The sequence below is a fragment of the Lingula anatina genome, chromosome 6 (genome assembly GCF_051362555.1).
Source record: "Lingula anatina isolate TDL-2025a chromosome 6, LinAna3.0, whole genome shotgun sequence".
Classification (NCBI taxonomy): Eukaryota; Metazoa; Brachiopoda; class Lingulata; order Lingulida; family Lingulidae; genus Lingula; species Lingula anatina.
In genome coordinates this window covers 3,697,666-3,708,791 of record NC_141772.1, presented here as the reverse complement: position 1 = coordinate 3,708,791, position 11,126 = coordinate 3,697,666, and the positions used below count along the sequence as shown (strand labels likewise).

Below are 11,126 nucleotides of genomic sequence, written 5' to 3'. Positions count from 1 at the left end.
CGTCTGTCGCCATGTTGTTGTATTCATACGACTCCTACTTGACGAAAACGAGGCGCGATACCCGGATGACAAGTAGGCTTATACTGGTTAATTCTGGATCCGTAGGTGCCGAGTCTGGTAGTTGGGTAGGCCTGAAACGGGGATATTAATTGTAGAGAGAGTATTATTTAAAGAGACAATGCCTTCTGATTTATTTAGCTCCAAGAATCAATAAAGAAAATAATTTCATAACTGTGTTCTGTCGATTTATCTAGGACATCTAAAGCAATTTAGGATAAATGCTTTGTACGTGAATTTTAACCACTGATACCCCCGGTGGTTTTTCCGATCACATTCATACAGATACAGAAAATCTACTACCCAAGTTGTGTCTTCGCTTCTCAAACATAAATGCACATATACCTCGCATACTAATGCATGCCACACGCTCACTTCTAAACAAGGTCGTGACTAACCAAACGGGAACCCACCCTTATTTTGGGGATCTACATATCCCAATTGGTAACGCATGGCATCCCACAAGGCGAAGTCATTGCAGGTATGTTTCGTTCTGCAGTGTGGTAGGCCTACAGGTAGGATACATGCATGCTCTAGAGCAACATGTAGTAGATGTGCGTCATGGTCTAAGGGAAAGTGAAAACTCTAGTTTGGGCGCTCAACACTACAGAATTGAGCCTGGCATAATCACCGACATGGTAAGTCGATCCTCCTGTCCTTCTTTTGAATAACAGACTTTATTTTCTGTCTATTGTACTTTTGCCGATAGATAACTGATAAAATTTATGACTTTTTATTCATTTGCCGTGGCCTTCCTGTGTGACATTGTAATTAAGGCGGTAAGAGTCATATTGGATAATCGCATGACTCTGATTGATGCGTTGAAGAAACATGGTATTTCAAAAAGATGAGTATCATATCTACACAAGAATATCATATTCAAGGCGTGTGGTTTATGTGGGCTGCACGGGTAGAGAAATACTAGGCATGTCATGCAAATCATAACAACCGAGATATAGCATTCAGAGTAACACTTATGTAATGCCAAAAGGATGGTACGATATAGGCTTTTGGGCCTAATGGCTGGCGGCAGGTGGCAGGAATCGCGGAAACAGCCACGGGGGTGCATAAAAGATAGGGAAATGTGGAAAGTGAACTAATGGTGTGAAATCGATGACCAATATACATTTACTTGCTTATTTTCCGTGTTGTCAGCAATTTTTTTTTTATTGACTGGGTCTTGTTCAGGATGGTGCCGACAAAAGCGGTGTTGAAATTAAACTCTGGATGCGGACGCTTCGTTAACAATATTTTTTTAAACACCAAGTTCTGAATTAGGCGGCATTCAAAGGTAACTGGGAACTCACCTCTGTTAACAGGGTGCCTCAACCATGTAACTTTAGTGGTTCAAATGACCTCTCTGAAACTCGGGGTGCACAGTGGAGCCCCCTGGAGGTCAAAATTGTATTTTTGGACGACAGATGGCGTATTGGGCAGTTTCAAAAATTGTCACCGGACGCGTACGGTGAACACTACACGTTTGTGTGAATTGTTAACATGAAAACAGAATAACAAGCATTAAAAGTATGAATGCCAAGGAAAGGTTTCGCTGTATGATTCGTTGTAAAGGCACATTTGAAAGACGTAGAGCCCATTCCCAATGAAACTATCATGTTCACGGTCCAACCCAGCGGGGACCCTGGTTGAATGCAATGAGTGTTGTACAATAAGCTGCCTGCTCTAGAGGCCAATGTACTCGAATAATCACCAGGTTTTCTGTAGTCTATTCAACACCAAGAGAGGCGGGACCGAGGAGGCGCGTTAATCTGTTAATTTGTCCCCACGGAGTGCGATCGATCTACGTAGAACGAGAGATTCATTGGGATTGAGCCCTTAAAATATATTGTGTGAAATATTCTAAAGTGTTTCCTGAAAGCTGTTGCAGAACAGCAAGTTTCTGGTTGCATAATTGATAACTATGATGTTATGAATATCGTTTTCTCTGATCTTTCTTATTATCCAACCATGAAGGTGACATTCAGAAACAGGCTTTCTGTAAACCATATCTCTTTAAATCTATTGTATTTACGAAGCGTATTCGATCATTTATCTTTCGCAATGCATTCTTTGGCTGGTAAACATATATGTAAACTCAATGTTTCCATTGGGTGTTTAAAGTAAAATTCATGTTTTCCTGCTTAATTGAAATAAACCGCACTACTTTCAATGTATCATCAGACAAGATTTGCTGAAAACCTTTTGCCGAAAGACTGCTGCTCATGGTAACATAAATTGTACGTTGAAAATGCAGATTAGATAGGTGATTCGTATGTAAATTTGCCCACTGTGACTTTATTTTGCCGACTTCCTGTCTTCGTTTATTCGGTAGAGAACAACCTGCGTGGTTCCATATCGGCTTGATGACCGTAGACATGTTTAATACATGTACCAATGAGAGCTGTCAATCATTTCGGACCTGTGCTCGACCTCTATTATACGCTCTCATCAAATGTGTAATATGTTTAAATCAAATGTACTGAAGAAGGTGACAAGGTAACCACCGGAGTTAAGAGCCGTTCATTTAAAACAATTACACAAGCTGGATATACGGGCGATAATTTTACAGCAGTTTGCATCTTCTACTCATTACAGCAGTTTCAGTATATACATGTACCAAATTTAACTTCTATGAAGTAGAGGGTTATGCTTTGCGGTTATAATGATACTCCACATGTGACACCGACTCAATCTCTATCGATTTTGTTATACACTATACCCAGTTTTCCCACTTACATAAGTTCATCAAAAATCCGATCATATGTGTTAGGAACAACAGATGGGGATTGCTATTTTTTAATGCCCGTGCCCTTGAATTCTTTACAGCAAACTCAAGCATATATTTCATTTTCTGTCTACTTATCACGCTTAATAGTCCCCTGTGGTATTGCGTGGACACGTCTAGGCGGATAGGACGTCACCTTTTCTTTGGCTTTAAATATATCTATATCCTTGTAATTGGACCTTGGGGGGAATCAATTGTGCGTTAGTGGGAGTTTTGGTGATGTGTTTTCAATTACTGCGCTAAAAATGCATAACAATAAGATTTTTAACATTGTTGATTTGATATGCCGCAAGCCTGGGGAAAAACAAAATAGCAGTGAGCATGCAAAAAAAACCAGGAGCATCTTAATGCGCACCATGACATGATGCCAAATTAACAGAAGGATAATTTTTATTTGCGACTTGTATGCAGCGGATGCCTTTTTTAAATCACTTTTAATGGACTAAAACGTGTTAAGTAACAGCACCGTGAACCATTATTTCACACAGTTAAACAATATTGAGTGGGACTATAATGGTGAGAAAAAAACTCCTCAGGGTCCAGCGTTGATTCATATCCCGAATGTCAGAAAACACTGAATTCTCACCTCTCAGCTATCCAGACGCCTCTGCTATTTAAGGGACCATTCCCATACCCCTATCGTACGTACTAGCAGGATAGATTTATCTCAGAGAGGATTTCGCTAAACTGCTGAGTTAGATCGATCCTGCTAATATGATAGGGTTATGGGAACCCAGTGTAACACCCCATTTCCATAGATTTTTAGATCGATCTATCCCTGTGGGGAGTCTCGCTAGATTACTGTCAGCTTAGCCGGCTTAAGCGTCTGTCCCGCCTACTAAAAGCTGTAAGGGGGTAATTAACTATGGTGCCCGCTCGGCTGACTGCAATTTAGCGTGAACCCCCAGGGAGTTAGGTCGATCTAAATCTTAATCTCTAGATCGATCTAAATCTCTGGGAAAGCACCCTAAGACACGAGTTTCCAGAGTCCTCTTTTACTCAGGGTGTTGGTAAGGGAAATTAAAAATATTTCTTATGGTGGCCTGGAGAACAGCGTGGAAATGCACTGGGGTGAAATTAATCTGTTGCAGATTTTACCTGGCTGAGCCATAAGATGAGTTAATTTCCTGAACTACAGTGTCTATTACGTAAACACCAAGATGACTTCTAAGGCCATAATTTTGAAAATGCCGTGTATGAAATGTTTAGTTCCCATGTCCACATCATTATTTTGATTTATGTGTCCTAGCTAAATGTTTTTGTCGCTGTTTGGACACGGGTCCTGGTTATGCAGACTGGATAAAAAAAACTTAAGAAGCACGAAGACCTCGTTTGACCTCTTAAGGTCAACATCATGGTGTTGGGGTATTTGTGTGACAACAAACAATTTCAGAGATTCAATAGACTCTCTAAAGAATCATCTGGAGTTAAGACTGCAGTGGTAATTTCAGAGATATAGAATCTGGTCAAATGTCACCAGCTTGCTAATAAAGTATAAAAAAATTTGCGATCTTTACTATCGCTGTTGGTAGAAACGAGTCCATGAAAAAAAAATACATTTAATGACCAGCGGTGAAGGATTCAATGAAAAACTCATTCTTATTTGAAATTTATCAAACAGGGAGAAATGTGGTGCCCCTCTGTCAATATAGATAAATTCATGAGCAAGTAGATAAACAAATACATGCCGGCTTCATCACCTTTAATCAAGCCAAAAGACTGGAGATATCGATATTACGTCTCTTAGCCTAAGAGATACTTTCGTAAAATTGGCTATTAATGGTTTCTTGGAAAAAATAATGCCATGGAAAATATCATCAATTGAGTTTGGTGAAATGAAATGTAAATGACAAAGATCAGTCTACCTGGGCAAATTGAGTTTTAAGGACGCGCAAACCTACCTTTCTTTGGTTCTTCATTTGCATTGACGTAAAAACCAGCTAAAGAGCAGCACAAGACACAACTTTTAGGAAAAAAGTGGGCTCAAATGGATGTACACTTTATTATGGAAATGATATGTCAGTTGGGTGAGGATTAATATGTACTGCACAAATTCCGTAAAAAAGAGAAGATTGACTTTTCAATCTCCAGTGCTACAAACAAAACATATTCTATCCCCAAATAAGCGTCTTTCCGTGTATGTTCCTCAGAGAAAATAAAAAAGATGAATTTAGTCGTTAGACAATATATTAATCAAGTGATAACAAGAACCATCTGTACATCTAAGAATCGATGAAGTAACCAAAAGTGCAACGCAACCAGTTAAACCCAATTAAAGGCTCATCTTATAGGTCATAAAACAACAAGGAACCGACCAATATCTCGACTGTTCACAGTAAATATTAACCACAAGTTTTTTATTCGAGAAATCTTTTTCGTCTTATCCCGGTTTTCCAACACATATTTTGGACACTAACGATCGTGTATTTCAAACTGTAAAACCTATAACTAATTGACGACAAGAACTATTCACACCTTCCCCAATAAAAGTCAGTATGCCATAAGTGATGCTTAAATGATTTTGATTTTTCTGTGAAATTCTTTCAACCAAATTAATTGTTACGCAATCAATAAATAGTACTGGTAGTACTATTGTGCGTTACCGCATGCCAAAGACTATGAATTGTACACTATATTCAACACCATATTCCTAGGCACTATATTCAACAGCTGGATCCAAAAGATAAACTTGCCTCATCTGGAATTTTTCCAGATTGTTTCCAATGATAAAACGTGACCCCTGGCGAGTGGTGCTGGGGAATTCCCAACCTGTGAGCCTTCGTCAACTCTTTCTATCACCTCTCGCTCTAATCCTGAAGTATCCTAGTAATATACATATTGTGTACGTGCAAACAAATAAATCTCCATTTTGTAAACATCATCGAGCAAATTCTAAGTAGGGGTTTGCAAAGGAGAACAATTTAAAAGAAAAAATGATAGATAGATAGACAGATAGAAAAAAACGTATGTGTGAATGTATTAAAAAACTTCCACGCAAAATCAAAATCTTCGTCTTTTCTTAGAACAGCTGCAACAGCGGGTGGAATTCTGTTCGTTGACAACCATTACGTTCTCTAGGGGACCTCATGGGCTCTTCATTTAAATAAAGACATTTACTGCAAGCTGGTTTTATACACATGAATGAACTGATTCATGACAAGACGATTTAATAGAATTTCGCAAGCGGAGCATTAATTATCAGATTGCATTACAGATTCATGTTCATTGATACAGGAAAAAGTAAAACGGAAAATAATCCGCGAAAGACGGATATTCTGATGGCGAGTACGATTTTTTCCTGCTAAAGCCAAGCATTGACTTCACATGACCAATGCATTGAAAACTGACCCAAAACGCGTTGTTGAAATCAATACTTGAGTTCCGGTTAACCGCACGGTTAATTTCTCGTCGTTAATTATCCCAGTGAATGATATCATACGGGGATGTTTTTTTCCCGACATATCTTCTTTAAACGACTTAAGGATTACCTAGTAAGAAATAATGAAGTTGAATCAAATACATGTACTGTTGTACGTATGATCACCACGACAGAGGTGGACTTGTCTACAGTGAAGCCTCTCAGAGTGAAGTAACGTCATCCCGAGAGTCACGAGTCAAGAGAACAATGATTTCACTTCTCTATTAGCTTGCATCAGGAAACCACTAGCCCCTTGTATTCAGGGTGTATAAAGCATGTAAATGCAAAACTTGCCTTATTTTGATTCATAATAACAGCCTACTTCTCATTTTTAAATTTTTTCATATTTAAAAATATACAAAGTTTTGTCAAAAGTCACACGATAAACGTTTAGGCTTAACATAGCCAAAATCTTTATTTTCTCACTTTAACTGTAACGAGTGAAATTCCACATTATCCATTCACATTTCGAGATTGTTTCAAAATACAGTAACCAAGTTAAAAAAAGATTCATCGATCATTATTTTGCCAATGGTTTTGGAAATTCCATACACTTGTGATTCAGGATACAGTTTGGAAATTCCAGAGTTTCGTAGGAGGAATAACAAAATGTATTGAAAAAACGTGGGTTAATGAACAGATATGAAATTATGCCTTGACAGGAAATTTGTAGGAGGAACATCAAAATTCAATATACCGAGACGTAGTAGTTTTGTCCTTAGGGTAGAAATTTAAATACATACACCAATCAACCGTTAACCCACTGACAGAAGCTTTTTAAATCTAATTTTCCTTTCTTTTGTGCCTTTCTTGCACTGAGAATAAAGTCCAAGTGACTCCAAACTTGGAGTCCAGCAGTGGTGCCTAAAATAACTTCCAATTGGAGTCAAGTTGACTCCGATGGAGAAATGCCATCCCAGACCCCAGAGGAGGGTCACAATTGACTCCATTCACACATCCCTTCATCCCTTGATTTATCTCTACAAAAGAGTCACCGTGACCCCATATTAAGGAATTTTTGACTCCTTGGCACATCATGAACAAAAACAACAAAAACAGCGACAAGGGGAGAGACAACAACAACAGCGACAAGGGGAGAGACAGCAAATATCATTCATTTTAGATTATTATGTCCCCGGACAGCGTCGAACTCGCGTCCTCCAGCCACAGAGGCGGACACCCTAACCACTAGGCCATTCGGTCGAATGTCAAGTTAAAACGGAAATAATGAACACTTTGTAAATCTGGAAATAAACAGCATGACATATATACAAATATACCAATGAGTGAGCATACCTCTCCACTGACATGCATTGGTGGGTCATGCCTACAACCTGGAAACAAAACCTGGTGACCTGTATACCAACATATCGCATAAAGGGTGTGGCAACTGAAAGCCCGGGCCAGTAATAATCAAGTGCACGAGTTCTGCATGCAGAAATACACAAAAAAACACTTGTTCATGCATAAAACCGACTATGGCCAGTAAAGTTATGTTTATACTGACAAAGGGTGATGAAAACTGTTCTCTCCACACCGTCTGCTCACTGCCATGTCAAGTAATGAAACGAAGCTTACTGTCCAGCGAGCGAAAAGAGTCGGTGAAAGGGGTCAGCCAGACACTGGCCCCCGATAATTTGACCCTGATTTTAGAGTCAGATTGACTCCATGAGAGCCAGGGGGTGATTGACTCTGATAAGAGAGTCCAAACCTCTGGTAGTGGGTTAATTTGACCCTTATATAGGAGTCAAATTAACTCCCTGAGGGTCAAGGGGTGCTGGACTCTGACTAGAGAATCAAATGACTCCAATTTTATTCTCAGTGTGTTTATTTGGCATCCACAAATAGTTTATTCAAGGTGTGCGCCAAGATGGGTTGTCATGTAAAATAGAATAAAGAACTCTATGTGACGTCATTCACGTCTCTGTGACGTCAAATGGAGGCAAGAAGCACTAACAGTTTTGTAGTGCGGAACAGCAGTTAACAACCTCTATCCGAGCTGCAAAATAGTCAATTATCATTTAAAGAGGCCATCAACCGAACATATTCTTTACTGTTCGGACTTTCTATTGAAACCGCAATCCTTAGAATAAAACCAATACTTGATACTTAAACTTGCAAACTTGATACTGATTCAATATACTTTTTTTTCATTTTCAAGGGAATTGTATGAATATCATTGGGTAGAGTGGAATGAAGTTGGTTTTACCCTACATTACTTAGGAGTATTGGTTTAGTCCTCTTCCTTAATTATACTGAATGATCTTGAAAATGGCTCTTTATCACAAGATTTTCGTAACGACCTGTAGGCGTCAATTGTCAATTTTCGATCAGCGATTTTCATACCATTAGTTACTATAGCATCTCCGAGTCCCAGAATAGTTTTATTTCATCTGATAAATTTCGTATTTTCGACCAGTTTTCAACACCATAAGCTACAATTTCAATAATTTACTCTATATTAAATGCAAATCACATATTTTATGTCAAATGTTAGGTGTAAATGACAAAAAACTGAGATAACAACAGCTCCAGGGTATCTGGAAACGGGGACCCGGGTTATCATTTTTCAGGTTTATTTTGCTCATAGACTCCATTTCAGACTAATGATTATGACATACTATAAAATTAATCAATGTGACAATTAGACATTTCTGTCATTTTCAGGATAAGAGAAAATTTAACACCTAATATAATGATCATATAGTGTCTAGTTAGAAGTATGGCAACATTCCTAACGTTACGCGAACAAAGTAAAATTCTGAAGAGATCGCATTTTTATTTGAAGACTCTGAAAACTTTCCAATATTTTAAACGACCAAAATTTGTTTTAAAAGCAGAAAGTACAGAAAGTTTATATATGTTTGTCTTGATGGCCAACAATATTCTCTCCTTGACACTTTACAAATAGCCTATCATCAAAAAAGCCTTTTATTACGTTACAGGAAAATCCTGAATGAACTGAATTGCAATAAGGTGTACTCCTTTGTTTCAAATACTTTTTACAAGAGATTTTGTAATCCTTATTATAAGATCCATTCTAGATCCTCTAGTGAAAGTATGGTGAAACATCAATGCTTATAAACATCAATGCTTATAAACAAGTTAAAATTGACCAAAGCTATTATCCTTGAACTATCAGAATTAATCTGACTGAGACCATTGCTATGAACCACCCGTACTTCGAAATTAGAAGGGAAATTATCTGTGGGGTCTTGGGACACCACGGGCTTCTGCCATTGATTTTCAACCATAACCGACTAAACTTACTTGTTGGTTTTTGAAATCATAGATATTATATTAATACCTTGCATTTCTTTGCTCCGAACAAATCCTGACACATATACAGACACATTTACTAATATGGAGATACTAGTGTATATTAAGCATCTATCTGTGGTGACATACCTGTACTAAATAATTGTGAAACTTTATCTCAATGGGGTCCATATGGTGAGTGCTGGGTTTGTCATGGGTTTCTTAGCGTTATATAGGTACCCGGCACCCTTGGCTTTTCTGAAGACCAATGTAGGCTCAATTATAGTATCTATTGAGTACCTACCTGTCTTGCTTTGAAGGCGAAAATGGGCAAACCCAGATAGAACCCACGTGGACACCTAAGGGAACCAAACCAGAACCTTAATGGAAAACCGTTGGAACCCCTATGGAATCCATGGTCAAACCCAACTGGGACCTTAGTGAAGCCGATCCCAAACCCATGCCAAAACCAAATGGAACCGATGCAGAATCTTAGTTGTTCCCATGCAGTGATCATGGGTAAACCTTATTGGAAACCAGTCAGTAGCTACATGTACATGTAATATCTGCTACCTGACAACTTTGTTATTTTGACATAATAAGGGTTCGAACTTCTTGTTTGGAATTTAGTTGTTTTATCATTATCAGCCTCACCGTCAATGGAAACCACCCAAGACAGCCAAAAGTCTAATGATTTAACGTAAATTTAAGCTAAATTTCACGGGATTGGGAGGAGAGTGTGATCAGTAATAATGCCTTACCATCGAGTATTGTGCGGCTACGAACAAAAACTGACAGAATATATCCATGGATACTTTTGGTTTTTTGTTTTACATTCTGTCAAACTTGTGCATTCTGTCAAACTTTCGTATGACGTCACGCAGTATTGAAGGCCCCGTTATGGTTGGTTTCCATTGGGTCTAGATCACGCCCAAATTCAGTGAATTCGATATAAGATTCATTCTAGAAATTAAAAGATTTTAAAAAGATTTAACGACTTAGGAAGCCTGTGTATCCGTATCTCACTTTACGGTTTGTTAATATCGCTATGAACCGATTAACAACAACAAAAAATTCAGTTTAAACTGTTCACAGCTAGTGTACTTAGACATAGAGTCATCCCATAAATGCATGAAACCATATTATTTTTAAGCTCATTTAGAACAGGCATTTTTCTCATTTGACCGCCAACCTTTTAAAATTTTGATTGTTAAAAGCATTGATTATCCAGTTCAGTATAGTTATGCGGATAGTGGTATCCTACAAGATATCATTGAGCTTATAGACTGCTCAGTTGACTGGTGATGGTTGGAGTTTTCTCTCTTTAATGAGCACTTTTATACCAAGTGTAGACAAAATAGTCTAATTTGTTTGTGACAATGTGTTTTACTTAATTGATAAACACGGGGCGCTGTGTTCATTTTATTGTACTCTGGAGTACCATAGTCTGTTTAGTACTTTTATGTTGGACGGGAAATGGCCCAGACAGAGAAAGGTTCAGGCATAACAGTAAATTAGCCGCACAATTCCCTGTAGGACCTGTGATGTAACTTTTTAAACAAGGTAACCCCTAGGTTATTATGGTCTGGGTAAATACAATCTCGTTTTACA

General features: G+C 38.3%; 1 protein-coding gene across 1 annotated transcript in view; it reads left to right on the top strand.

The window, feature by feature from the left end:
• Window positions 1-547: 547 nt before the first annotated feature.
• Window positions 548-11,126, top strand: part of LOC106156930 (uncharacterized) — a 28,892-nt gene continuing 18,313 nt past the window's right edge. The window contains exon 1 of the mRNA XM_087016055.1: window positions 548-695. The gene's annotated coding sequence lies outside the window, so the exon portion shown is untranslated. The remainder of the gene's footprint in view (window positions 696-11,126) is intronic.